Raw genomic sequence first — 25,401 nt, 5'->3', positions numbered from 1 at the left:
AGTCTATACAGCTCTGCACCTTTGGGCCTGACATCATCCACCTGAATGCTGCAGGAAGGGCTCAGTGACCCAAGACTTCCCCTGGGACCCCTGACTGCGCGGAAGCCAGGCCTGGCTGGTGCAGCTGCTACCTGGAAGAGGCAGGCCCAACCACTCTGCATGTGGACAGGAAATGGGGGCATTTGTGGGTGTCACAACAGTTGGGGGCCCTCCTAGCATTCAGACCCGGAGACCGGAGATGCTAGACGACCTGCAGTGTACCAGACTGGCCCACTCAGTAAAAAAACAGTCCCACGTGATGTTCAAAGGTCCTGTTAGAGATTGATGTAGGAAAAAAACTGTTGGTAGTTATCTGATATTAGACCTTGGCTCCATTTTAAATATAAACTCAAAGTAATTATTGCACTGTTTATGAGCCCCTGAATTTTCCAGTAATGCAACTGTCATATAAATGAAATACTATGTTTTGCTAAGATTTTTACTAACAGTTGGTCTCTCATTTCTGGAAGATAATTTGCCCAAAGACATTCCACTCCAGGTATGTAGTTCCCTCTTACCCCACTTCGTGTGATCCTGCACCTGCCTGTTCACAGTGGTTACAGGTGGAGAAGCAACTACTCAGCCAATTACTTAGTTCTGTTTGCTAATGAGTTGTAGCTGATCACTTTCAAATTGAAGTTATTTTATAATAAATTATGTTCCTTTTGTTTCTCTCTCTTTTTCTTGGAGGGGAGGGGCAGAGGGCAAGGGAGAGGGAAAGAATCTCAAGCAGGCTCCATGCCCCACAGGGAACCTGAACTCAATTCCATGACCCTGAGATCATGACCTGAGCCAAAATCAAGAGTCAGAGGCTTAACCAACTGAGCCACCCAAGTGCCCTATTTCTTTTTTCTTTTTTAATTTTTTTATTTGACACAGAGCATGCACAAGTAGGCAGAGAGGCAGGCAGAGGGAGAGGGGGAAGCAGGTTCCCTGCTGAGCAGAGAGCCTGATACAGGGTTCCATCCCAGGACCCTGACACCATGACCTGAGCTGAAGGCAGAGGCTTAACCCACTGAGCCACCCAGGCATCCCATATTTTTTTTTTTTATTACAGATAAAAATTATATCAATTTGGGGGGAAATTATTTGTAAAGTCAGATTATCTCACTGATGGGAGTTTCATTGAAGTTTGTGAAGTACGCACCGGAAAAGAGTGGGAACAGGGTCAGACAAGGCTGAGAGCCATTGCTTCTGTGCTTACAGAACGGCTCTGAGCATCTAGCCGGGGAAGGGTAGAACAGAGCCCTGGGGACCACAGCTGCTCACCTACAAACCTGGGAGGGAGTCTTGTACTTTCTTTCCAAACAGGTCACAGATTCATGGTGCTTCTTTCTCCTGTTTCTTAGCAGACCCTGCTTCTCTCAGCAGCTTGGCAGAAACAATTTATTCTACTTCAATGACCCAAGATTCCCGGAGGACTCTGCTACTCCAAGAAATTTCTGCCTCCCATTTGGCTGCTATGGATTCTCCAAATGCCTGGGAAAACAGACTGTTGGAAAAACATTTCCAGATTGTCTGATGGGATGGCTACCCTACCAGGACACAGGAAAGATAATGGCAAATGTTTCCTACTGGACCAAGTACATGTCTATAGTTTCCTCAACTCCAAATATGGGTGCAGGGCCAATAGGATCCCAGGAAAGCGCACTGTGTGTGTGTGTGTGTGTGTGTGTGTGTGTGTTTGGGTTTTGGTTTTGGTTTTGTCCTCTTTGCTCACTGCTGACTAAATGTCTCCTTCTCCTGCTTCTTGGAAGCTGCTTAATTCAGCCTTGGACAATTTTATTCTGTTCCAGAACCATTCTGACAGTATGATGAGTGAGTGGCTTACATAAAAAGCAACTCCATGACTACATTAAAATATTGACTTGTGCACCTGAAACTAATACAATAATGCAAGCCAATTATTCTTTAATAATAAAATTAAATAAATAAATACTGACGGGTTTGGGAATACCAAGCCACAAAGATTTGACACGTGGTTTATGTTTGTAGGACACTCAGGAAGATAAGTGGACATAGTTAAACAACAACAATAACAACAAACAAAACTCAATGGCCTCTCCCCTCCTCACCACGACCACCATTAAAAAAATGAAAAAACTGGGCGCCTGGGTGGCTCAGTTGGTTAAGCGACTGCCTTCAGCTCAGGTCATGATCTCGGCGTCTGGGGATCGAGTACCGCATCGGATCTTGGGGAGTCTACTTCTCCCTCTGACCTTCTCAGCTCTCATGTTCTCTCTCAAATGAATAAATAAAATCTTAAAAAATAAAATAAAAATAAAAAAAACAAGAATAAAACTAAACAGTTAAACAGAGTGTAGGCTGGGTGTTACTACTGGCTTTTGGAAGGCAGCTGTGTCCTAGATGAGGCAAATAAGTAGTTGTCTGGGGACCATGGCTAAGGTCAAGAATAAGCTGACAGCATACCCTCCACCTGGGCCCACAGCCCCTGCTGCCCTGAGCACTGCCCCTCCATCGCTATCCTCCTCCAGAGGAGCTTCTCCAACTTGACCCTCTGCCATTGCTGCCTTGCTTACCCTCTACCTGGCCCCACACAACCTCTCAGCCAGTCTGCTCCAGCCAAAAAGTAAAACACAAAGCAGTGAATTGCTTCCCAGAAATGAAAATATTTTCTGTGATCTTTTTATCGGCTTACGTTGTGTGTCTCTGACTCTGTGGCTAACTAGGGAGCAGGGTCACGCCTGGGCTCCTATGCACAGCCGTCATTCAACAAAGACAAACAAAGCTCTCCACCTCGTGGAGTTTACACTCATATCTGAGTTGATACAATGGAAGGAAAACGAATTTAGGCTCTGTATTGCGCAGCATGTGTGTTCATTTTGGTCCAGCTCATCTCAAACAGCAGCCTCACAAAGATCACCAAGGGAAGAAGGGCTAGTTCAGGCTGACTCCAGTGTAAATGTGCAGTGCTCCAGAGTCCTTGTGGGGTGGGGGGCGGAGCAGGGGGGGCATTCCGATGGGAGAACCATTTCCATACAAACATACTTGACGGTATGCTGCCAGGCCAGCCCATAAGAGTCTATTTAATTCATAATGTAACTAAACTGTATGTTCTGTCCCAAGTCTTCAAAGGAAAGGACTCAGAGGTGGGGGTGGGGGGGATCATTACTCTGGGGTGCTCCAGCCTCAGCTTCTACTCCCTTCCCCTGGGTGGCCCTGGGATTTCCCATGACCCTACTCAGGACCCTGAGCAGCTCCTGTCCCAAGGCCATAATTCCCTTCCCCAGGATAAGATGATGTCACCCACACAGAAGGAGGAAATTGGATTGTTTTGAAAGAAAGAGTAGTTGTTAACCCAAATGATGTTGAGTTAGCGGACTTTGTATTGAGATAAAAAATACACTGGGCTGGACAGAGAGACTATAGCAGAGTCCCATGGTCTGGGGATAACATCCTTAAGGTTCTCCTACTGTTTATAGTTTCCTTCTTTCACTTCAATATATCTTTTTCCTTATTAAAAAGTGATGCATGGAAGTATTTAGAATATATAAATGGTTTTTTAAATGACCCATTAGTACTCAGAGAAACCAGTTAACATTCTGGAATTTCCTTCCAGTCTTTCCTTCTTCACTGTGTAGATATCTAAAATGGGATCATACGGTATATATGTAGATTTATTTCCTTTCTTTTTTTAACATTCCCTCATATTATTAAATCTTCATCGAATGCAATTTTAATAGTTGAATGTTTTATTTTATGTGTGGTTGTGACCCATATAACTATTTTTCATTGTTAAACATTTAAACTGCCTCCAATTTCATTATTACAAATCCTGTCATGTTAATGGACTTGTGTCTAAAGATTTGTGGTCATTTCAGATTATTTCCTCAGGACGCATGTACTAGAGTACAATTACTAGAATGGAAAGTATGAAGTTTATTCTTCTAACAATCTTGATACATATTGTTAAACTGTTTCCTCAAAATGGTGGGATTTGTTCTCTCATTAGTACCTGCTTCATTTCTTTTCAACATGTGCTATTATCATCACTTTTCAAAATCTTTGCCAATCTGATAGATGAAAATGTTGATTTTCATTTCTTTTATTATTAGTGAGGCTGGCAGTGTTTCATATATTTATTGTCCTCTCTGCGATTAGTATACCTTTCTCTATTGATTCACTATTACCTGGATTCTTTTTTTATCACAATGTTTTAGTCTCTTCTTTATTTCTTCCACTTCTGAACCTAAAGATTACTCAAATCTCCAAGACTTTTCATAGACAAAATAAAAAGTCCTGATCACTGGGGGACTGAGTGTATAAGCAGTGATTATTTCTGGGCATTGATAAGCAAATTTCATAAATCAAGGAGGGTCTGGCACATACACGCTTACAAAAGAATTCTCTGAGCAGGCAACTGTGACTAATTTTGCACAGCTTGTAAGAATTTTACCATTTTAAGAAAGGTCTCCATCCCATGGCAGAAGGAGGGTGCATGCGGGACGTCTGGGCCCATCTTACCACAGTTCTTCCCATCTCAAACACAGAAGTAGGAATGCCCTGATTGTTACTACCCACATGCATCCATGTGTGAACCTCTTAAGTCTGACGGAAAACAGTCATCATGACCCTGACTCACCTCGTCTCACCTTTCACAAGACTAAAGTTCCCAGGAACTAAGGAGTAATGTGGGCTGATCCAATGAGTCTCCAAGCTTCCATTATCTTCGCTGTCTTCACTAGCTATTAAGCAAATATTTTGGAAGAAATAAAATCTAATTTAGAATTTTTTTTTTAAAATATTAAAAACTTGGTGATAAAAATCACTTCTGAGCATGGGTCATTCAAAGTAACTCTCATTCTCTATTTGATGATTCACCTGAGGGCCGGGGCTGACATGACCTCCTCTGGCCTCCTTTCCACTGGGTCTTCCCACGTCAAGGGGTCTTCCTCACTTCCTAGAGTTCCCCTCTCCTGAACTCAAGATGGCTGATGCATCTAAGTAGAAAGGCAGCCACTCTGGGGTAAATGTGCCTAGAGCATACGAAACATTCAACAGTGTCTGCTATCGTTACTAAGTGAGCTAATCTTGTCCTCTGTTAGTGCTACTTGGTAAAGGAGGAAACAGCTGGTAAAGTGGTTCTTTTTGTTTATAGAAGGATAATTCAATGCAATATGAGAATGAAGAATTTACTGTCTGACAACTGAGAAGAATTGAATACTAGTAATTTCAGAGTCTATTTTATATCATTGTACAACTCATTTTCAAATCTACTTAGGACAATTTCAAAAAGCTGTCATTGGTCCACTCGATCTGTACTGGTCCCATTCACACTCACGAGTACCCGTGCATTTTATGCAATTCCAAGTATCACCAGATTCAATGAACACAAATTCAGAAAAAATGCCTCAGAAACTTCCTAAAACAGTTTCTCCTAAAAGTTAAGGAGAACTGGAAATTAGTAAATAGATTTTATGCTCACTGATTTGTTTTTATTCACCTGGAGAGCCTTGTTGCCAGTCCGTTGGCTCACTGCCATCTATCCCAGCAGGAGGGTGGGAGGCCACTGACTCAAAATCCTTCACTGCCGAGGGCAGGACTTTTCTTCAGGGCACTAAGACAATGCCCAAAAGCCCTTTGGGGTGGTCTCTCTCAACCAGGGAATGGAAGGCAGAGCTTATTTTCATGGCTCCTTTATTCTAGTGGTTAAGGAGCAAAGAGAACACTAATTGTTTGTGAATGTTTTCAGAGGTAGCACGTAATGAACCAAGAGAAAACAGGCTTTGAGGCAAGATCTGATTTCTCCGAGCAAGTGAGAAAATAAAACCACGATTCCTATCATTATGCCCAAGTTCAGTCACCACAAGATGATGGCACTCGGATATGAAAGGTGGTTGTGCCAAGAGTCAAGGATTCAGCAAAATGGAATACCACACAGAAAACACTCTGAGTATCCAACACTCATTGGCAGGGAATTCATGGAAAACCAGTATGAAGATGACCAACAGGAAAGTTCATTTTCCAAAATACAAAGGCTTCTTGGGGGCCTGGGTAGCTCAGCTGGTTGGGCGACTGCCTTCAGCTCAGGTCATGATCCTGGAGTCCCAGCACTGAGTCCTGCGTTGGGCTCCCTGCTCGGCAGGGAGTCTGCTTCTCCCTCTGACCATTCCCCCTCTAATGCTCTCTCTCTCTCTCATTCTCTCTCTCACATAAAAAAAAAAAAAAACAAACCCACACATACACAAAAAACAAAGGCTTCTGTACATAGAACTTTCTATTCATCCAAGACTACCGGATACAAAATGCTCTGTTGGGGGCACATTTGTAAAACTCTCCACTAGTGGTATCTGCTGAATTCTCTTCAATCTCTGACTGCACAAATGTAGAGATAAGATTTTCATCTTCTGCTTTCTCTCCCCCTCATATCTTGAAAATATAGATGAGAGTCTCTAAAAATGCTGGCAGATACAAAAAAATGAAGTATCTCAAAATCTTTAGAGACAGAAGCTACCTAGAAAAGTTTAAGCAATGGAGAACAAGAGCAACACACATGGTACCCTGGACGCACTGGAGATTACCATCTGTGACATGTGTTATCACCACTTTCTAAAATGCCGCTTTTAAGGGATGCCTGGCTGGCTCTGTTGGTGTATGCACAATTCTTGATCTCAGGGTTGTAGGTTTGAATGTCGAGATTACTTAAAATCTTGAAATAAAGTGAAAAATTAACATGCAGCTTTTTAAAAAAATTTTTTTAAATTATAATATGACTCTATTCTAGAATGCTCAAAGACGTTGTATACTATATTAACTCAGGGAAGTGACTGGTCCTCATTACCACGTTGCTAGAATTTGGTCTTTTACAAAAATAAAGTCCATGTAAAAAAAGGGTGAGTGCCCATATGGCTCAGTAGGTTAAGCATCTGACTTTTGATTTCAGCTCAGGTCATGATCTCATGGGTCTTGAGATCAAGCCCGTGGGGCTCTGAGCTCAGTGAGAAGTCTGCTTAAGGATTCTCTCTCTCTCTGCCCCTTCCCCCAATTCCGCCCCCACCCCTGCTTGCCCTCACATGCTCTCTTTCAAATAAATAAATCTTTTATTTATTTGTTTATTTGACAGAGAGAGAGAGAGAGACAGCAAGAGAGAGAACACAAGCAGGAAGAGTGGGAGAGGGAGAAACAGGCTTCCTACTGAGCAGGCAGCCCTATGCAGGGCTCGATCCCAGCATGCTGGGATCATGACCTGAGCCGAAGGCAGATGCCTAAGGACTGAGCCACCCAGGTGCCCCTCAAATAAATAAATCTTAAAAAATATATATATCCAAAAAAAAAATCCATGAAAGTCTAGGTCAACTCAGAGGTTATTTTCCTTAAGTGTAACACCTCCTCCTACTCTCCCAAAAGCAAGTATACTTTTAAAATAAAATCAGCATTTAATAAAAGTCAAACCAGTTTTTTAAAGCAATAAACCTAGGAATATAAAAATCACTGTAAACTTAATAAGGCTCTGTATTTTCTCTACTTACATTTTCTTTAACATAAATACAAAAGTACTTAAAGGTTTAGGATTTACTTTTGAGATATTATAGCATATCACGACCTTCATGATAAAAGAAATGTATGAATTTATGAAAAAGGGAATAATATCTATAAAACTTGTTAGTGTAAGCACTGTATATGTTTGCATATCAACATTCAAAGGTCATTAATAAAAATATTTAAAGTCTAATAAAAGGAAGGTTAAGAATGGCTTTACACAAACTTGCGTTTTCCAAAATTTGTCAGAATGAGAGAATCTGGAAGTGTCCAAGATTAAGTAGAAATCCACATTCAGAAGAGTTCCATGGATTTCTCAGAAAGAGAGCAGGCGAAGGGTCATGTGAGGACATTCTTTTAGCCTAAACATTGAGAAGCATTCACACGGGGGAGCCAGTGGCTGATACAGACAAAGCACAGTTTCCTACTAGTGAGCTCAAATGCCAGCCCACCCTCTCTGCCTAACTTAGCAGATGAGAAGTCACTTCATGAAGTCATGCACAAACATGAAACACGCTAGTAAAGTTTTGCCGCCATCCCCACAATCATTGCTTTGTTTGCTTAGGCTGGTGGCCAGCAGGAATATTTCCCTCTGCAAAACTATTTCAAAGTAATGACTTGGAGGAAGTGGTGTGCTGATATCATGAAAAGAAAAAAAAAATCCCTCAAACACAAAGATAGTTCAAAAAGCATCTGTATATGGCTCAGAGGAAACAAACAGCTCAGCTAATTTCAACTCAAAATAAACCCAAGAGACCAGTTTACCTTGGCCATAGCTACACACACATGCCGGAAAACTGAAGGCTGGTGATTATCTAGTGATTTGGTTTTGTGCCAAAGGGGAAGAAAGGGCAGGGCTATCCATCCTGGGGTCAGGATGGAATTACAGAAGATACTCCACTCCGCGACGCTTCAGACACAGAAAGATGTGTATATAAAAGAACTTTGCACTGCTCTCTCCATGAGACAGAGGGGCTGGATCTTGGCTGGAATGACAAGTCTAATGTCCCTTCCCGAAGCCACTGGTAGATCAGAAGCTAATTTTGAGCCTCTAACACATGGTCTCTCCATCACTGAAGTCTTTCCGTGGCTCTTCTGTCCACAATATTGTCTTTACAGAACTAAGAGAGGAGAAGGACACTGAAAACCAGTTGTTTCCTATGTTCATCTTAAGCTGAAATTCATCTACAATCTTCAAAATGACCAATACTGAATTTGCAACTTCTGGGCACTGAAAAATATTCTCCAAGTTAAGTGGACACATCATCACCAAAGATCACATTGTATTTGGTTTCAAAAACCATTTGGAGTTTTCTACAAAAGCAGCTGCTTTTCTAAGAGAATAGGTGATGATTGCTCCCTAGGTCTTAAAAAAAAATCCTTATTTTATTTTCAAAAAACTTTTGTTGAGAAAATCACTAGATGTGTCAGAAGAAGTCTTAAATTGCTTTTTCAGTCCTGTTTTGTATGGCTATTTAGATGTCTTTATTGATAACTGGGTTAGGAAGCCCCAAATCCCTTTGGTTTTTGATCACTCGAGGAAATCCACCTCCCAGCAGAACATCTATTTATTTTATTTTATCTTCATTTTTGCGAGGGGAAAGACAGGAAAGGGTGCTGGTCCTTAATATCAGAAGTGTGTGTTGTTGACCTTCAACTGGGCCCTGAGATTTTTTTAGTTCAAAACATTAGTACCCAGATCACATGTGGTGACAATTACAATATTTTAAATGATGCTTTTCCTTCTTCAAGTGTTGGCCATCATATTCAGGCTGGGGACGGGAAACAGAGATTTTGACCCTGCTCAGAAGGCTGCTCCAAGTCCTCCGTTTTTGCCATCTGTCATTTTAGGTGATGCCCCCGTCAGGAGTCCTCTGTAGCTCATAAAACCCAACATAACCTTTTGGGCTGCTCTGGAAAAAACACATTGGGCAATAAGGGATAGATGCATTCTGTTCCTGTTTCCAGTATTATTTTCTGGCCCAAAGAAACACCAAATCATAGGCATCTAGAAACAAGAGCTGGCCCAGTAAGGACAAAGATCTTAAACGCAGTCTGTGAGCACTGACCCTCCCCACCACCCAAGGGTTCATCTACTTATTTCCTGCTAAGTGCTTCACACAGAGCGATACAGGCATTGGAGCAAACAGCCATTTCTACCAGACATGACTCAACTCAAGCGCTAGGGCGGGTCTTAAAGTGAAAGTAAAAATGCCAAAATGATCCTTAGCACTTAGTAACGGCACAATAAACGTTAGCTATTATTACTGCTCCAGGAAGGGAAAGGTTGCTGTTCTCATCACCTTGGGGACACAGGCAGGCGTGAAGAGATGCAGATCCGTGGCAGTGACCCGTGAAAGAAATCTGGTCTCTGAGAACACACACCGGGTGACAGCAATGTCCTCCATAAGAGCTTTCCCACAGGGATCATTCAACTACAGAAAATGATGAGAAGGCCCATCAGCATTTCTATGTGGCATTTACACACCACCTTAGGTGTGTGGTCCACGGCACAGAAAGGCTTGGATAAGATACCATGAAGCAGACAAGCTGTCACACGAGGTGCTGCGGAGAGGAAAGGTCATGGCCTAGAAAGGCAGAGGTTTCCATGAAGGCCTCTGAGGTTTCATCTCATTTTCACAGCGCTTAGTCACACGGCGTCCTCTGTGGCTCTGAATGGTAACGAATGGCCCCTTGAAAATGAATCGGTACACCAGGAGGAAAATGCCAAAAGTCATCATCTTGTCTCTCCAAAAGGTTTACAGTGCTTCTGTTTTCATTTTGCTTTTTTACCCTTTCTTTGGTCTCTGAGTCCTCTTTGAAGAATAATTTAAAATTCCATGATCACAAGAGCCTTCTTTGTGCCTACATTTCCCTTCTGAGATCAGCTGCAGCTGAGCCCACCCCAGCCAAGGCCGACTGGACAAGGGCAGGCCCCTGGCCCGAGAGAGGCTAGCGTTCCTGCTGGAGAGCACACTGGGCTGGCCGTACATACCAGACTCGGCTCAGACAAACCAGTTGGGTTCCTCCTCGTTTCAGATGTATGAACTGAGAATCATGGGGCCAGACAGTCAGTCAGGCACACCAGAGGCATGAGAGGAGACAGGAAGAGCTGGGCATTTAATCAGTGGACATAAGAGAGGGAATGATCCATCTCCTGGGCCCGAGGGCACATCATGGCTTTCCAGGTACCTAAACTGCACTGCAGTGTTCAACGTTCTAACAGTAGCAATGCTACCCGTAACAGCAAGAATAGCTAACATTTATTACGCACTTACTACATGCTAAGGATTGTTTAAGGCACTTTTACGAGTATTAATTCATTCAATTTTCACAATAACTCTATTAAGTAGATGATGATGATAATGAAGAAGAAGATGATGATGGTAATGATGGCAGCACTGAAGCACACAGAAGTTAAGTAACTTGACCAAAGCTACACAACTCGTAAGTGGCAGAGACACAATTGGAACTCCAATGGCTCCGGAGCCCAGGCTTCTAACCAGCGTGCGATTCCCTGTGGGGTAATCCCAGGTTTCCTATGTTCTTTACTGCCCATCCTTATGATAAAGACCCCCTATTAAGGAGGCCCGACAGGGGGGTCTGTTTCTTGCTCCCCTGCTGCCTCACAACTAGTGTTTTTCTTGGCTCTACTCATTATGAATCTTAGTAACTTAAGTATGTATTTATTAATTCAAGAACTATGTAATGCTTACTCTATGCCAGGAACTAGTACGAGCTTTGGAAGCAAAAGAGTAAGCCCTTCTCCAGCTCTCAGGAACCTTATACTTCGTAGAGAAGGACTGGGCCTGCACAGAGCAGCATGTCAGTTTTTATACTGGAAGGTCATACTTCCATGACCTTATGCCTGATATAGATTTTGTACTATCTTTGTACACATTGTGTCCTGTTTTTGTATAACAATATATTGATTGTATCCTCAGCTCATTGTTAAAATAATGTCTAAAAAATCACATTTTAAAAATTACCCAAATAATGACAGACATGGTAAAGATGGCTTCTCGAAGGTCTTCTTCCTAGGATTCCACGTCTAAGTCAGCCTAAGGGGATGGCAGCAAGTCAAGTTTGCGCTGGCTGGAAACAGCTCTGACCAGTTATCTGCGCACAGGTGGTACTATGGAGCTCCCCAAGCCTGCAGGCATCTCAGAAACATGAGCCTTGGCCTCTTCCTCCATTCCACTGTATTTCAGTGTTGGCAACTTGTTCACGGCATGGATCCTTATTCCCGCCACACAGGTGTTATTTACGTCTACAGTGCTCCCAAGATGGCGCTCACAGACACCGGGTGCCACGTCTTGGCATCTCTCCAAACCTACAGCACCAGCACCTGCTTTGCATCTGACAGGCTTTAAATACATTTTAAATGATTCTTTTATGACAGTATTACAATAGTACCAGTTTACTTTGGGAAATGGTGAACTCAAGTCTAAAGGCAATAACTTATCTATAATACTACTAGGTAGAAATACATATTGTTAGCTTTTTGGAATAGTTCTGTCTAGTCTTGATACATATAAAATGTTTTTAAATTAGGAATGTAATGTATGTAGTTTTGAATCCAGTTTTGGTGCTCCTTTTGTGCCATGAAATACTCTTTGAAAACATGGTTTTTAATGACTGCATGATTTCCTACACTAAAATTTATTGAATATTCTCCTATTGCAGGTCATGAGTTACCCCTCGCTTTGCTTTTATAAATGTGCTAATATCAATATCCTTATACACAAATCCTTATGTTCAACTGGGATTATGCAATAGAAAAATTATAGAAAAAGAAGTACTGGATCAGAGTTTGAACCATTTAAACTCACTTGATACACAGTGCAAATGGGCCATGGGGAAGGCTTACAATCCCTCTGGCGTCAAGAAAGAATGCTCTTTCACCACACTCTCACCAACACTGGATATTATAACTTTAGAAAATCTTTTTTATTTTATTTTGTTTTTTTTAAAGATTTTATTCATTGATTTGACAGAGAGAGAGAACACAAGCAGGGACAGCAGGAGAGGGAGAAGTAGGCTCCTTGTTCAGCAGGGAGCCCAACATGGGGCTCGATCCCAGCACCCCGGGATCATGACCTGAGCTGAAGGCAGATGCTTAAATGACTGAGCCACCCAGACACCTCTAGTTTTAGAAAATCTTTATTGGGGCATCTGGGTACAGTCATTTAGTTTAGTCCTGACTCTTGGTTTTGGCTCAGGTCATGATCTCAGGGTCGTGAGATGGAGCCCTGCGTCGAGCTCCGTGTTCAGCGTGAAGTCTGCTTCAGTTTCTCTCTCTCTCCTTCTTGTCCCTCCTGCTCATGCTCTCTCTCTCTCTCCCTCTCTTAAATAAATAAATACATCATAAATTTAAAAAAGAAAATCTTTATCTTATTTTGGTTTCTTCAGTGGGTCAGAACAGAGCCTGTATTTAAACTGTGTGTTCCTCTGTAAAATTTTAGATGGGCCACCTACAAATGAGCAAAACAAGCCTATGATCAACAGTCCCAAACTTCAAGCCCTTGAAGCCTTAAAATACCTCAGAACTTTAGAAATGGAAATTAGAGATCACTGAGCAAACTGTTTCAGTTTATAAATAAGATAACCAAACCTCAGAGAGGTTAAGTGACCCGGGTAATGTATTCGATTCTGAACTAGAACTAGTTGTCTTGAGCCATTAGTCATTTGTTTAGAATGGGTTGAAAACCTGATGGAAGCAACAAACCACTGTTATCAGAGTGAAAAAAAAAAATACAGGGAAAAATAGCATAAGAACATATTTGGAGGGGTGCCTAGGTGGCCCGGTGGTTAAGCCATTGTCTTCAGCTCAGGTCATGATCTCAGGGTCCTGGGCTCAAGTCCCGAACTGGGCTCTCTGCTCAGCAGGAGCCTACTTCTCTCTCTCTCTCTCTCTCTCTCTCTGCCTACTTGCGATCTCTCTCTGTCAAATAAATAAATAAAATCTTTTAAAAAAGAACATATTTGGAAAAGAAAACATTAGTGTTCTAAATTCTGCTTTATCTTCAAGACATAGGTAAGAATAAACTGTTTTATAGACAAAGGCAAAAAGTCCCATGTGAATACTATTCTATTCTTAAGATCCCTGCTCCAATCTAGAACTGATATTTTCTTCCTGGAACCATTAAAATACTCTGCGTTGTTACCCTCCCATCCAGCCAGCATTCACTGAGAATATACTGTGGCTGAGTGCTGGGCCAGGTGCTGGGGTAGCAGGAGGAAGAGAACCAAGAAGAGAGATGAGGGATTCATTCTGGGGGATAGTGGGCAGGAAGGCGTGTGAACAAATCCTAATGCACTTGACTGGGTGGGGAGGGGGCGCACAAGGTATGGTGGCAGTGGTAGAGCCATGGACTTGGAGGACTTCACGGAGCAGCGGATGCATGAGTTGTGCCTGTGCTTGAAAGCAGTCTACTGGGCAGAGTGGGGAGGACAGCATCACAGGTAGTGAGAGCGCAAGGCTGCGCAGCAGATGGGGCTGAAACACGGTGATTGCCGTCTCCGCTCATTGAACCCCCACTCTCCTACAAGCTGACTGATAGTCACTAGATGGCTTTTCAGGCTGGCTGTTATTCTGACTGGCTACACTTGTGCCCACCAGCTGTTAGATATTTTCAATATCAGCCCTGCCTATAAGGACGTTATTATCTTCATTTAATTTTCCAGAGGTTATAAAGCTGATAAGTTTGGGTTTTAAGCTTTTGACTCTCAACATCACAAAGCAGAAACAATTATAATGCCTAGCATGGGGTCCTCCTGAGAGGTGTTGTATTTCTTGTTAACTGGTTAATTTTCAGTTATGAACTATTTGAAAAGTCTGATGACTTTAAGAGATACAAACTGCTAGATCGGGATGTGTGGCATTAATATGGCTAAAAGAGATTTATTATAAATTAATATATGACTTGTTTATTAATTAAACAGTAAGATCTAGTGGCTAGTCTAATAACTACTATAATTTTAAAGCAATAATAAGGGTAAACAATATTTGGAGATATCTGAAATTAAACTGTGTATGTTATTTCTTCTTTTTGAATTGAACGAAACTTCTGACATAGAACTGTGTAAATTTAAGGTGTACAATATGCTAATTTAGATTATAATATGACTACCATTATAGCAATAATTAGTACTTTTATCACATTACATAATCACCCTTTCTTTTTAGTAGATGTAATAATTAAGTTATAGTCTCTTAGCAAGTTTGCTAATTATAATACATTCTTGTTGTCTATATTCACCATACTGTATATTAGATCTCTAGGATTATTTACTAGTCCTAGTGTAAGTTATCTATTCTTATGCAACAAATTACACCAGAACTAAAGTAGTTTCAACCAACAGACATATTATATCACATATTATATTATTATATCACATATTATATATCATATTATATCCATGGGTCAGAAATCTGGGCAGAGTTTGGCCGAGAATCTGGTTCAAGGTCTATCACAAGACTGCAATTAAGGTGGCAGCTGGGGCTGTGTTCTCATCTGAAGGTTCAACTAGGGAAGAATCTGCTTCTAGGGTTACTTATGTGTTGGTAAGACAAGGTGCCTTGCTGGTTATTGGTCAAAGGCCAATAACCAGGTCCTCGCCATGTGGGTCTCTCTATATGGCAGCTCAGCACCTCGTAGTTTGCTTCCTTCACTGTAAACGAGAGAGTGCCAGAAAGCTCCCAAGATGGACAGCAGCTTTTTTATAACTAAATCTCAGAATGGACACTTTGTCCTCTCTGGTGCATCTTGTTCACTATAAATGAATCACTAAAACTAGCCCACATTTAAAGGGAGGGATTTAAATACGAGTGTGAATTTCAGGGAATGGGGATCACTGGGGGGCATCTTAGAAGCAGCCCACCACCTAATGACATCAAGTATCGGTGACTTTAATCGGTGAGGATCCCTCAAGTGCTGCTAATACTATTGCAGTTTGTGGGTGACATTTACAAAAAAAGGAAATGCAAATTTCGGTTAGAGGTTGGGGGAAATAAAGATGTTCTATTTTCCCCATGCCACTCACGGATTTAAGGTTAAAAACTCCCGTGTTAGAGGATGCAGGCTATCTTGTACTATGTAAAAATCAGTTTGATGCTCTATAGATGGGCACAAGGATTCCTCACATACCCCTGGAGTCCAACATGTGTGGGCATTTACTGTGTTTACAAAAGATTCCATTTTTGTTTGTTTGTTTTTAAACCATGAGGTACTGTTAGTCCAGCTGGGAAATAAATTGACTTTTAAAAATCATTCCCACAGCTGCAAAAAGGCAAGTGTTAGGCACTAATAAATTAGGATTAGTGGAGCTTGGCTTATAATGAACCTTTCACCTCCTCTGGGCAGGTGGTCACCCACTGAACTATGGGAACAAACAAGCCATGTTTTGAAGTGATAACATTTTTCTAATGATAGGTGGGACTGGAGTAGAAAACAAGTAGAGGGAGATACTGTATTCCTGCAAAATTCAATCTTCTTAAACTTGGACCCTGTGAAAATATATGAATCAAAATGATGTTTCCAGGGCTACTTTCCTGACCTCCGCTTATTGTTACCTTTCCATCCATAACCACTTAGGGATTTTCCTTCTAGATAGTGAAAAATAGCCTGGATGCTATCAACAGGCCTGTATCAGAGATGCAGTGACCATGGGACACAAGGAGAGGCTTAAATTTTGCCCTCTTGGACCCCAAATGAAATTTGGCATCACCCACTCAATGAAATGCCTTCAGTGTTTCATTTTATTGGGGGATTATAGTCAAAATATCTAATAACCATTAAGACACAGTCATTACTGCCTTCGGCTCAGGTCATGATCCTGGAGTCCTGGGATCAAGTCCCACATCAGGCCCTGCTCAGCGGGGAGTCTGCTTCTCCCTCTGATGCTCCCCTTGTGTTCTCTCTCTCTTTCTCATTCTCTCTCTCTCAAATAAATAAATAAAATCTTAAAAAAAAAAAAAAAAGACACAGTCATTAACCAATCGGGACAATGTCTCCCAGTCCTGGGGCACCCCATGCTGTGCTAGAAACCTTAGTTGTTGAATTAGGACACAGGTCTTAGGGGTCCGGGAGTGCACTCAGTGCCTGAAGTCGGTCATGCTTCACCAACTGGTGTTGAAGCTTCTCAGAAGTTTAGGAACCAGTGTAGCTGTACCAGTGCATATAAACTGGGTATCATCTGCTGAGCTGGGAGCTGGTCCTCCTCAGGGTCCCCATGGATGGTGACTGGTGTGGCAGCTGACCCTGTCACCCTTCAGCCCTCCATGTGGCCTATACTAGGAGGACAGAGCCTAACTCTCCTTCCTGAGCCCTGAGCTGAGGTCTTGGAGGCTCTTGGACAGAGAGTGAGTGCACAAGCCAGGGATGGGGGCAGAAGTAGAGGGGGAAGCAGACTCCCCACTGAGCAGAGAGCTCAATGCAGGGCTTGATCCCAGGACCCTGAGATCATGACCCGAGCTGAAGTCAGATACCTAACCGACTGAGTCACCCAGTCTAACTAGCTAATATCTGTCTCAACTACAATAAATGCAATTCTAATTTTCAAGATAATATTCAAATAAACATTAAAAGACGAAAACAACCACAATACTTTCCCCAACTGCCTTGACATATATGCAAAGAAAAAGTTTGTTTAGATACTGAGCATTTGAAAAAAATTACCTTTGCTTTTGCCCACTTTGCTAACTTTTTTTCCTTTAAAATAATTATGAGATCACTGAGGCTTAAACAGTGAAAGGCAAGGCCTAAAACAAAAATCCTGACCCTTTCACTCTTGTTTACGCACGTGAACATTCTCTGATTTCAGTCCCCGAAATCAATCGAGAAATAAGCCCTTGGGCAGAGTCCCATTCTGCATTTTCAGTAGGGGTTTTAGAAGCTATAGATGCATTCAGGAGTACTATGAAACCATTAAGACCATTAAGAAAGATGAATTCTTCAAGGAGGCTAACTCCTATGTTTAGACATGTATATCCAGCTGCCCACTAAACAGCTCCGTGTGACGTGTGTCTACCAGACAGCTCAGACCCAACAAATCCCAAATGAAACTCTGCCATTTCCATTCATTTCCATTCTTCCTTTGCTTCTTTGGAGTCTTCCTTGGCTCCTCTCTAATGCTAATTATTGTTCAATCCAATAGTTCTCTTGTGGTTTGACCTCCTAAATAATCAGACTCTAATTACTGCTCACCACAGCCTGTGCTGCCACCCCGGCGCAAGGCGCCATTGTCTCTCACAGGGGGACGGCAACAGCGTCCCATCTGGTCTCACCTTCTACTCTTGCTCTCCTACAGTTTATCCTCAATACAGTACCCCGGGCGTAAAGTCAGCTCATCGCCTCTCTTCTGCTGAAGTCCTCCCAAAGCTCCGCCCTATAAAGGCTCCACGGCCTTCTGGAGTCTCACCCTCCCCTTGTCTCCTTCTCACTCTGTCCTCATCACATTGGCCCCTGTTATTCCTTGAATACACCAGACATGTTCCTGCCTCAGGTATCTATGTGAAAGGCCAATTCTCTCACCTCGGCCAAGTCTTCACTCGAGGACCACCTTCGCCATGACAGCCACCCTAACCACCACCGAGATCCACACGCACCACTGCGTTCCTGCTCCCCCCACCCCGCTGTACTTCTTTTCCCACAGAACTCAGTTCTTTCTAACCTCACAGTCTACTACATTACATATTGTTTTATTAAGTGTATTATTGTTGCCCACATCCCCAACTGGAATGAAAGATCCACAGGGAAGGTGCTCAATAGTATTTCTGAATTCAGGGAAAATGCCCTCCCCACAAAAAAGGCCAAAAAACCCTCCCGCAAACACCATAAAACTACCAGTATCCAAAAAGGGCCTCATTATGTCCAACAGAACCCACGTATTATATATCATTTTCTTCTTTTTATGTTTATGGAGCACTCCTTTAGGAGGAGCGACAAAGAAGTAGGAGCGACACAGAGGAGAGGCTGCTCTTTGCCCAGGAATGACCCTGAAGAGTGGCATTAGAGGGGAGAGGGAGATCACCACACTCTGAGCACAGAGACTTGGTCAAGGAAGTCCTAAAACCTCCCTTCTAGCTGGGAGCCAGAGGGATCAGACTCAAAATGACAGACCCACATTACAAATCCACAAGAGACTGCTGGGCACACTAGAATTCCTAAATAATATCATTTCTTTCCAGTGGCCAGGTCTCCTCCCCGGAATAAACTCTTCTGAGGTAATGGTACTCAGGAAGCTGACTTAGTGTGCAGAAGGTGGTGTGCAGGTCTTGGAATCAGGGCTAAGGATGGGTAAGCCGCTTGAGGGCTCCTTATTTTGGGCCACGATAAGCCCTGGTTTTCACCCACACTTCACAACAGCAGCCAGCCCCCCTCAATCCCTATTCATGTCCACACAGTTCAGGGACCCTCTTCCAGGCCAATCCCTGGCAACTGTTGGGAAGTTTCCCTTTCCGAATTTTTGTCACAGTTCACTGTGCAGAAGCATTTTCCAGGAAGGCTGGATTAGGGGTTTACTTACCAATACTACTTGTGCTATAATACCTACATGACACTTATCTGTATACTATCTGTATTCCTGTGCTGTTTTCCAGGAATGACACAAAGGTCACTTAGCTGGAGTTTGGGGACTTCATAAACCCCTTTGTTCCTTGATCGTCTCTCTCTTAGCATGAGTCTGGCCCCTGCAGGTGCTGCCTCAGAGGGACTCCTGTACCCAGATTCCCAGTCCTTCAGCCTCTCCTCCTTGCAGCTGATGACCTGTGCTAGGTCAGGAGCCTTGGTCTATGCTCACTACACTTGCTAATTAGCTATTTTGACAAAGACAAATCACCTCTTAACCTTTATGAGCCTCAGTTTCCAAATCTAAAAAGGAGAAGAATGGACTCTGGAAGGTCCCTTCTGTATAGAAAAACACTTCCCTACCTCTTTAAGTTTTAAATGACAACAGAATCTGAAAGCCTCTTTTCCTAAACTCTTCCCAAGGCCAGATGTTCCTGGCACCAAATTAGGAGAAAAAAAAATAGTTTTTGAATAACTCAGCATTTTTATCTTTCAGAGCGAAATATCCTCTGGCCTTTTCAGTTCTTTTTCCCCTACTGCTACCTCCTTAGGAATCCTTAAAAGAAATTTCTAAAATGTAAACTATCGACTCTTCCTGATATGTTAGGATTTATCTTGGAACAACATTCTCCACCCTCCCCCCCAAGTTATTATTCCCATATAAAAACCTCTCTAACATTTTTATTCTGGGAGCTGTGTTCATTGATTTGCCCCTGTTTTGACTGCTCGGGGGAAGAAACCAAAAAGCTGAAAGACAGGGCTGAAGGCAGCAGCCTACTGTCCATGCAGGTGAGCGGCGGCCCTGACTTCTCACAGGGCGATGGGTGAGGACTGGCAGAAGAGGGAAGAGCAGAAGGGAGAGGAAATGCAGAGAGAAGGAGAGAAAGAGTGAACACACATTGGTTTTGGAAGAGGTTCTGGCGAAGTCCTGGCGGCAGTTCATCAAGAATGTTCATTAAGTGAAACGACTTCTGGAACTGGACTTTCCTAAGGAGCCACATTGCACTGAGAAGGTGGACTTGAACACGATTCCCCTCCTTGAACAGTGCCCCATGCGGCCCTCCGTATAGCAAGTGGGTAAGAGACTGAGTGGCCCTATGCTGCTCCCACGCCCAGTGTTTAGGACTTAGCAGGATCCTGCTACAGGTCTTAAAAGTCTTTGAAGAAGACCAAATCTTTTTACAGCTGGCCTGGGAATCACAGAAATCCCCATGAAATAAATCAGTGATTTACTGAAAGAGTAGTATTTCATTAGCAAACCGTCCAAATGAAACTATAGGTATAATAGACGTAGAACCTCCTAGCCTAGAGTTAGCTGCATAGTCCAGAGAATTGTAGGTTCTGGGATATCATCTAATGAATGACTTTAAGTTAAGAAAATATATGCCCTAAAGAATTTTGACCCTATTAAAAAATATATACATATATATATATATATATATATGTATGTATGTTTTCATGCACATGTGTATACAAACATGAATCCTACTACAAAAAAAAAACACCTCTTTGTTTTTAAGCCACACTAGGATTACAAAATACAATGGGAGAGCTTAAAATATGACATATTATTAAAATCCAGACACAAACAAGAGTAGAAAGGAAGCCTAATTCATACCAGAAAGTATCAAAACAGACCAGACTCTGGTAAGCATCTAGCTAGTTACTGTCAAAGCAGTAACTTCTAATTAGTATTGAGAAATTACAGTGTTAGTAATGGAGGAATTCCTCCGAGTGGAACTGACATAGCCACGGAGGTCAGGAAGCCTCTTCAAGTGTGCCCCATATCAGGTTCCATTCAAGGACTCATCTTTTCCCAGTTTACTGTTTTTGAGGAAAAGCCTTCTCTGTCCTTTCATAAACGAACAAATAAACACAACCGCTCTTGTCATTTTCTTGTCTAAATGCCTTTTGGGTGGAGAAGGAACCCTAAGAGGCTTTTTGGGGGAAACGGCACCAACCTTCTAACTGATACAGAAAATGGAAGGAAATTGAAAGGGCAGAATGAGGGGTGCCTGGGTAGCTTAGTCCGTTGAGTGACTGACTCTTGGTTTCGGCTCAGGTCATGACCTTGGGGTCATGAGATCGAGCCCCCCCACTCCCCCCCCACTCTGCACTTAGGTGGAATATGCTTGAGATTGTCTCCTCCTCCCTTTCTCCCCACTACACTCTTCCTCCCTACACGCATGTGCACGCACTCTCTCAAATAAATAAATAAATAAAAACCTTAAAAAAAAAAAAAAAGGCAGAGTGAAAGTTCCATCAAACACACACAGGGCAATCGCTTCCTGGGAAGTGTCCGAGTACACATGAGCATTAATGAGGTTTTATTTAGAAGACAACAATTCCAGGCAAAGAAGAACCACAGAGCACTATGTCAGGCTCTCCCTCACCTCTTCCCCAGCATTTCCTTCCAGAAAATCTCTAATCTAAACAAACAGCAGAATAGTCTTACTGCTCTTGCTCCTTTTCCAGCACAATGGCTCACGTCCTCTCTGGGTCCTCAGTACTCAGAAGAAAAAGAAAACATTTTGTTGGACACATTCGTGAAGGAAAATGGTAATGAACTTCTAATCTGAGGTATCGTCCAGTCTGTGGGTTTGGAAGGAGGGTGGTAGGGGAAGACACGGTTACTGGATGAACCTCAGAAAGGGTGTTTATTCCCATATGAAGTCTGGTTTTAGTCATCAGAGTTGAGGAGAAGCCTTTTTCCTGAAGATTGTGTAGCTAAAAAGTACAAATCTTGGAAGGAATAAACAGCACTACCTCATGCTATTTCTTCTCTTCCCTTTCTCTTCCTTGCCTTCTCCCTTGTCAGCTCTTAAAAACTGAACTTCTTGTCAAGTGAAAGTGACTGAGATTTCATGAAGTATTTCAGAGTCAAGATAAAAATCCTATTGCTGAAAAAAAAAATCATATTATTGAAACTCATGGTCTTTTCCAAGGGGGTACATGACAGGAGGCAACTGGCTCATAGCAGATGATGTGGACCCTAAAACCCGCACATACTTTAAAAATCTATGGTTCTCTGATAGCTATAATATATAAAGAATTCCTAAAATTCAACAACAAGAACCAAATAACCTCATTAAGAAAATGGACAATGGACCTGAACAAACATTTCCCCAAAGAACATATACAAATGGTCAACAAGCATCTAAAAAGATGCTCACCATCACTCACTGTTAGAGAAATACAAATCAAAACTATGAGATAACATCTTAGACCCACTAGGACGGCTGCTATGAAAAAACAAATCAGAAAAGAACAAGTACTGGCGAGGGTGGAGAGAAAATAGAACCTTCGAGCACTGTTGGTAGGACTGTAAAACGGTATAGCTGCTAGGGAAAATGGGATGGCAGTTCATCAGAAAATTTAAAACAGAATTACCATCTGCTCCCCCCATATCCTTTGGGGGATGCATGCAAAAAAACTGAAAGCAGGGTCTCAAAGGGATATCTGCAGATCTAATTCACAGCAGCATGATTCACAACAGCCAGAGATGGAAGCAACCCAAAGGCCATCTACAGATGCATGGATAAAGAAAATGTGGTCTAGCCATGTAATAGAATATTAGTCTCCAAAAGGAAGGAAATTCTGACACCTGCTACAACATGGGGGAACCTTGAGGGCATGATACTAAGTGAAATAAAGCAGTCACAAGAAGACAGATACTGTATGACTCCACTTATCTGAGGAACTTAGAGTAGCCGAACTCAGGAACAGAGAGTAGAATGGTGGTTTCCAGGGGCGGGGGTGGGAGGAGTTGTCTAATGGGTACAGAGCTCCCAACTACTGAACTACCTACGCACTCAGAGGTTAAGATGGCAAATTTTATGTTATGTCTATTTTAATGCAATGTAAAAAATGACAACCTGTGCTTCCCAGTATTTCCCATTAAGATGGTGATGACAACTCTTAAGACATCCCACGGGTCCAGAAACATCTGTCTGAGAAGCCTAGAGAGCTGGGCCCCCAGACTTGGTGATAACAACCCAAGAAGATGACTAGTGATGAATCCAACTGCAAAAGCTGCACTCATCAAAGTTTCATTTTTTTTTTCCCCCTACTAGCATGCGTGTTTTGTATATCTCCCCACTGCATCCTTCTGAAGCCCAGACAACCCCATGATCTGTGGATGCCGCTCTGAAGTGTTGGCTGGGATTCTGGGATTCTGGGGACAGGAGGCCCGCCTTTATGTCAGGGTCCAGGAAGAGGACTTAGCAAAGTCAGCCTCCTTCCTCTTACTTAGAGAGTTCAGTAACATGCCCACACAGTCCCCTTCCCCCTAAAATTCACAATGTTCTCTCCAGAGAAAAGGTGACTGCTTATCTCTTTCTGCTCTTGACCTTCAAACTGAGCTCACTGCAACTTGGCAGTGATTCCTGTCTAAAAAGCACAAGCTACATTAATATCTGAGGTGCCCTCCACCATCCATCGTGATCGACCACCCTGTGCCATCCCATGTCCTTTGTTTTCCAGAATATACTTCCAGGTTTAGGGCCCAGAGGCACCAAAAAATAAGGACACTTTATAAACCTTCTCTTGTATCTCAAACACAAAGGACCACAGAGAAGGCAGAAAGCTGGAGAAGGGGGTGAGAAATGGCTAGAGAGAGAACAGATGCCCCCAGAATAAATGGAAACAGCTTTTGGAAAGCTGCATTAATAAAGAGACATTGGGTCCATCTGGAAAGTATTCTAACAGACTAAAAAGCCCTTCTCTACGATGCAGATTACAAAACTCCCTGAACAACAAAGCTCTATGACCAACTAAAAAAGCAAAACAAAACCAAAAGGAGAGCTCCTTCTAGGGATGGCCAGCCACCATGAAGTTGGGAGCCTCTTCCTGGTGTCAGGGGCGCGCCTGGTGCCATGTGCCCTGCTATATGTGTGTGTGTGTATGTGTTACTCCATGCAGTGATCTGTGCCAAGGGCTCCAAACACCAAGAGAGGCCAACCTCTCCTCTGCCGCTACCCCTTATGGAAATGCCACTGCCTCTCTCAGGCCCAGTGCAGGGCTTCTGAAACCACTTGGGCTGAGATTTCCAACTTGGAAGCCATCCTTACTCTGTCAGCTTCCCCTCCATCTTCTTGCACAACGTGGTTGTAAAAAATGGAAAAAAATGCGGCCATCTGACGATCTAACCAACAATGATTCTTCTCTTTCATCACTGCCCTGGTTATTTTGCCTTGCTGGGATATAAACAACACGTGAGCCCACTGGCCCCTTTGTCATTTGCTCAATGCAGACACCTTGGTGAACACTGGGTGGGCACAACGAGAAGGAAGGAGAAGCCCCCAGTCTCCACCTCTCCACCTCCCCCCACCACCTTGAACCACACTGGAACACGGCCACAGAAGAAATCGAGTGTGTTTTCAAAAACATCCAGAAAGACATTCAACCAGCTCTCTGGCTACCTGTCCCAGGGCTTGATAATGGTCCAGGAATGTAGTGCGCCCCCATCCCACCCCCACCCTGCTAAACTCAGATCTGAGACCTTCTCCTTTTTCCATACACGTCTGAAAGTAGCAGGCCATTGTGTGAAAAGCCTTTTATTCACTTGAAGTTCTTTATCAGACTGTCCCTCGCTGGCCAGAGGATGGGTAACCTTGGAGCGTTTATTTAGCTGTTTCTGGGCTCTAATTTCCAACCCTTGAACCATTCCTCTGGTTCTGCTCTAGACTCTTCCAATTTCCCTTCACACAGGAAGCACAGACCGAAGAGCCAAGGCTCGAGTGAGGGCCGCACCGCATGGCGTCTTCAGGCCCTGTACTGCTGGAGCCTGGGGGTCCCCACAGTGGTTGGCCTACGCCAGGGTGCGGGTGGGGGACTTCCTCATCTCACATTCAAGCTGCTCCCTACCCCTTTTCTCTACTCCTGCTTTATGTTAGTAGAAGAAGGGAAGGGGAAAAGGGGAAGGAAGAAGGGAGAAAAAATACAAAAGGGAACTAAGAATTTATAAAAACATGAGAAATTACTTTAAGAGGAAATACAAGCCAAAAGATTCGTTTTATCAGATGAAAAGTATGTAAAAACAACACACGTTTGCGTCCACACTTGCAGCGTGTTTTCACACAATATTTCAGTGTTTTCTACTGCCCTTTGAATGCCCCGCGAACACAAGCTGATTTGCCCTGTTTCAGATATGGGCTAATAGGTAAACATGAGAGGAGGCTTAGCTGAATTCCATGGAGTAAGTAAGTTCATAAATATCTGAAGGTTTGTTTTTCAAAAGGCAAAGAGGGAAGCAAGAGATTCTGAGAATTTCATTTTCACAATAATGGCCCAG

At 42.8% G+C, this 25,401-nt stretch overlaps 1 protein-coding gene across 2 annotated transcripts in view; it reads right to left on the bottom strand.

The window, feature by feature from the left end:
* WIPF1 (WAS/WASL interacting protein family member 1) overlaps positions 1-25,401 on the bottom strand; it is a 115,765-nt gene that overhangs the window by 48,739 nt on the left and 41,625 nt on the right. The window lies entirely within an intron of this gene.

This window comes from Mustela lutreola, chromosome 3 (genome assembly GCF_030435805.1).
Source record: "Mustela lutreola isolate mMusLut2 chromosome 3, mMusLut2.pri, whole genome shotgun sequence".
NCBI classification, from domain to species: Eukaryota; Metazoa; Chordata; class Mammalia; order Carnivora; family Mustelidae; genus Mustela; species Mustela lutreola.
The sequence above is the reverse complement of the archived record's forward strand: the minus strand, read 5'-3'. Positions and strand labels throughout refer to the sequence as shown.